Source organism: Grammomys surdaster, unplaced genomic scaffold (genome assembly GCF_004785775.1).
Source record: "Grammomys surdaster isolate TR1022 unplaced genomic scaffold, NIH_TR_1.0 236, whole genome shotgun sequence".
NCBI classification, from domain to species: Eukaryota; Metazoa; Chordata; class Mammalia; order Rodentia; family Muridae; genus Grammomys; species Grammomys surdaster.
The window spans coordinates 1,327,781-1,332,732 of record NW_021604681.1 but is presented as its reverse complement, the minus strand read 5'-3'; the positions used below and the strand labels follow the sequence as shown (position 1 = coordinate 1,332,732).

At 37.3% G+C, this 4,952-nt stretch overlaps 1 pseudogene; it reads left to right on the top strand.

The window, feature by feature from the left end:
* The first annotated feature begins 938 nt into the window (after positions 1 to 938).
* LOC114626462 lies at positions 939 to 4,722 on the top strand (annotated as a pseudogene).
* Positions 4,723 to 4,952: the final 230 nt, after the last annotated feature.

Below are 4,952 nucleotides of genomic sequence, written 5' to 3'. Positions count from 1 at the left end.
ACTACACATCCATCCTGCTAAGGAGTAAAAAATGACCTACCATGCACCACAACACTCCACTCCATGCTCACACATAGCACAGCACAATGGAGTGGTACCAAAGGCTGAACTTCAGAATGTTCTTTGGCAAGAGTGAAAGTGAAGTTAGAAAGATGAATAACATTCTTAGGACATGTTTTGAAAAAAGCTTCAATGGTAAAAGATCCTCCTTTTTAACACTTGTTTTTACAAAATTAAACAGTAAGCGCTTATATCTATAGTTCCAAACTCAATAGCAGAAGGAAGATGGACACCAGTGTACTCTGTAAAGTGTCAAAAGGAAAGTGAGTGTCGATGATAAAGTAATCTGAATATGAATGCATAACCTCACCAACCACAGCTTCTTCTAATTTCTGCAGTTTATTCGACTTAGTGCTATTGACAATAGCACTTTCTCTTTTGGTCAAATTCTCCTTGAAATTCCTCTATAAAATATAAAACCCCACAATTTTATTATAATCTAGTTAATAATATTATCTTAGTTCCATTGGTACTTTCTTTAGGCCAGTAGTCTGCAAACTACCATCTTCCCTTGAGTTCGTATTGCTTTCTGCACAATATCCTTAATAATTTGTTCTCTAAACTGCTGTATTAGGACTTGTTTATTTTACTGTATCAAGTTATGTGTAGCTAATACTACCTGTATTATTTCGCTATTACCAGTTTACATTATTTATAACTGGATCTTATTATTGTCTCTCTTTCTTTCTTTCACATACAAACCTAAATATGCACATTATATGTGTGTGAGTGTGTGTGTGTGTGTGTGTGTGCATTATATAGCTGTGTGACCACCTGAGAGCACAGGCTCCTAACTGCTCTTCCATCGCCAGTCCACCTGCCATCGGTTCTCTGTGAATGAATGCATTGTTGTGCTTGTTGGGGACAACATCCCTGGCATGTGCAAAGCTAGCTTTGTGGGCTCCCTGGGTCATCTTCCCCTCCATCATGAGCTGTCCTATAATCCCCAGGGCATGATGATGGGTATGGTTCAGAAGAACCCCTACACGGGCAATAGGATTCAAAGCAAGAGAGACACCTTGACTGTAAAATACCCCCATTGAACATGGGATGGCCACCAACTGGAACATTATGGAGAAGATCTGGCACCACAACTTTTACAGGTGGGTGCATGTGGCTTCTGAGGAACACCCTGTACAAGCTCCTCCCCCCAACCCTCAGGCCAGACGTAAAAGATGACCCAGATCATGTTTGAGACCTTTAACAACTCAGCTATGTACAAAGACATCGAGGCTGTTCTGTCCTTGTACGCCTCTGGGCCTACTACTGGTATTATCACTCACTCGAGAGATAGGGTCAACCACACTGTGCCCATCTATGAGGGCTACACTCTTCCAAATGCCATCCTGCATTTGGACTTGGCTGGCTGGGACCTGACAGACTACTTTGTGCAGATCCTGACCCAGAGTAGCTACAGCTTCACATCCACAGCTGAGAGGGAAACCATGTGTCAATTCAAAGAGAAGCTGAGCTCTGTTGCCCTAGACCTCAAGCAAGAGATGGCCACTGCCGCATCCTCTTCCTCCGTGGAGAAGAGCTATGCCCTGATTGGCCAGGTCCTCGCTATTTGTGGTGAGTGGTTCAACTACCTCGAGGCTCTTTTCCAGCCTTCCTTCTTGGGAATGGAATCCTGTGGTATCCATGAAACTACATTCAATTCCATCATTAAGTGTGACGTTGACATCCACAAAGACCCCTATGACAACAGTGTTGTTTGGTAGCACCCAGGCATTGCTGACTTGATGCAGAAGGCGATCACTGCTCTGGCACCTGGCATCATAAAGATCATCGTCATTGCTCCTTCTGATCACAAGTACTCTGTGTGGATCTGTGGTGCCATATTGGTCTCACTGTCCACTTTTCAGCAGATGTGGATCAGCAAGCAGGAGTACAATGAGTACAGCCCCTCCATCATGTACCATCAGTGCTTCTAGGTGGACTCTTAGTGAGCTGCCTTTTACAGCCTTTCTTTGATAAAATCTAACTTGCACAGAAAAACAAAACAAAATCAACAACAAAACACGAGATAACATTGACATGGCTTTATTTGTTTCTTTTGTTTTTAATTTTTTTTTGTTTAGAAATTGTTTTGTTTTGGCGCTTTTGACTCAGGATTTTAAAACTGGAACAGTGAAGGAGACAGCAGTTGGTTAAAGCTAGCATCCTCAAAGCCTTACAGTGTAGCTGAGGACTTTGATTATACATTATTTTGTTTTTGTTTTTTTAAATAGTCACTCCATATATCCATGAAAGATATTGCTACAGGAAGTCCCTCACTCTTTCAAAAGCCACTCCCACTCCTGAGAGGAAGATGGCCGATTCCACGCTCTGAGACCACATCAGGGAGGTGATAGCATTGTTTCTGTGTAAATTATGTACTGAAATATTTTTTAAATACCTTCTACCTTAATCTTCCTTTATTTGTTGTTTTTACTTTCCGAATGGTCAGCCATTGTGAACCTCTTCTGCTTGGCTCCCCAGTTTGATGTATTAAAACTTTGGTCTTCCTGCATGTGGGTTGAGGTGTTGAGGCAGCCTGTACACTGACTTGAGACCATTTTAATAAAAGTGGACACCTTACAAAGAAACAAGCAAATAATAAAAAGATGATCAAGGACATTCTAAGCTACATGACATATTATTTCAAAAAAATAAGAAGAAAATGGTTTTCAATGCATCATTATGTATTTTCTGAAATCCATAGTTTCAGATGGGATAATTAAGTCAAAGTTTCCTGATATGTAGTCTTGGACTTCATTCTAAGTGTCATTCACTCAATATCTTCTGATGGTTGCTATTATGTATATGGCTGTGTAGGAGTAAAGGCAAATAAAGCCAAACTCTATGCAGTCACAATCCTTATATCCTGTAATTGCATTTCCTTTTTATCCTAGAAGAGATTTGCTTTAGGTGTCTGCATCTGCAGCTAATTCAGAGAAAAAGTTCACTTTTATATTGAATCAAGTACAAACCTATAGAAATAGAGAGAAAGTAATTTAAAACTTGACCTTTATGGTATACTGCAACAATTGATGTAGGCATTTAAGGATAGAAAGAAGGTAAACATGAGAATTCTTTGGGACATAATAAGTAAGGGAGGGCTTACCTTAGCTTTGGTTGTTTCTCTAAAAATAAGGAAATTTCTGTTTTGATAGAATACTGCTATACTTTTTCTGCATAAAACTGCATGTAAATATGGATTAGTTTAATTTACCATCTTTTGGAGCAAGATGCTTGCTTTGGCAGCAGTGACCTTTGGATTGAGTTATGATTCATTTAGAGATGATAAGGAAGCCACAGAAGAATAGACTGCGACATATCAACCAACATCTTATAAGACATATTACTGTTTTATTTCTATGAGTCATTGTGGCAAACAACAAACAATGGAGTTGAAATATTGCTGAAGGAAAGATTCCAAAAGTAACAGTTTCTAAATTACTTATATAAAACACCTAAAGGCCTACTTGGTGACTTTCCTTATGAATGTGGTTTGGTGAAGATAAGCAGGAAAAATCCTGACAAACAATTATTTTTGATAATCATGTTCTGCAATAGAAGAAATAGAGGCTTGTGTTAAAGAAATCACTTAAAATTGAGAAGTGCAGTAGGATAGCCCATGCCTGACTTTTCAAGATTTAGGGGATATCGGACAATGCTTTTCCCCATGACTTCTAATGATTATATTAAGAACTGTATGATTTCTAACAATGTTAGTGAGGATGATTCATATTTATTTTTCACTTATCTATGTGTTTAAGCACTAAAATTCTTACTACTTTATGCATCAATATTTTCAATTGTTTTTACCTGTGAACTTGGTGTTGAGAAAAATGTCTATTTAGAGAATTGCATTTAAATTTAAAGAACACAAAAATCAAATAATAATGTCAGGATATGTTTTGAATCTGTGGTTCATTAACTTGAGACACTGGCTGTGAGGTATTGAGTCTTAATACCCTTTTATAACAGAAGACCAATGCCATTGGCTGTAAAATTTCTTTCTCTTCTTTTCAGTTTTCTGTAATGTAAGTAATTGTCTCATGACTTTCCTAGAAGTAAGAGGTTTAATTAAAAAAAAAAAAACAAACTCTTCACGTACTTGTGGTACTGATATTTGAGATGTGCCTTCCTGTACCTAGTAGTTCTTTATGATGAAAACATATAGCTTGCAAATGGAGATATGGCTCTGTGGTTAAGAACATTTGAGGCTGTTTCAGAGGGCCAGAATTAGATTTCCATCACAACATTCAAACTGAATCTCTATATTACCAGAAAAGCCGTATAAAAGTATGCTAGTAGGCATGAAGTCCAGAAGTTGATCTTCAGTTCCAAAGTATAAGAATGTTGTTTCATTTGTCTTGATAAAGAAATAAGACAGCTGTTACTATCTTTTATCTCCATCTTTAACTCAGTGTGCTCTTTCATAATAGCAATCCAGAGTTAGGTGATTAACCATTTCAAATGCTATCATTCTGAATCTCATATTTTTCAGTTTCTATATTTAGAGCTTTTATCAATAAATATAAGTTGTAGACAGGAAAGCATGCAAATGATGAGATGTCACTTTGGAGATTTTAGTATGGCTTCTGAAATAGACACCGAAGAGTAATTGGAGTGTGCTTCCTGGAGGATCTTAAGAAAGTCTTCATAGCTACTTGATTCACATGTTTAATTCTGCACACATGATAATACTTAGAATACTCAACATTCTAAAGTGAAGTAGATAAAATCAATTATTCAATAAAGAAAGGAGTAAAATCTATGCGAGTAGTCAGTTTTTAATGATGAGAAGGAAAACTGATGATATTTCCTCTGTTATTATTTAGTATTGTTATTATATTAGTATTATATAGTATTATATACTGGGATGACACAAACCAAGCACTTGA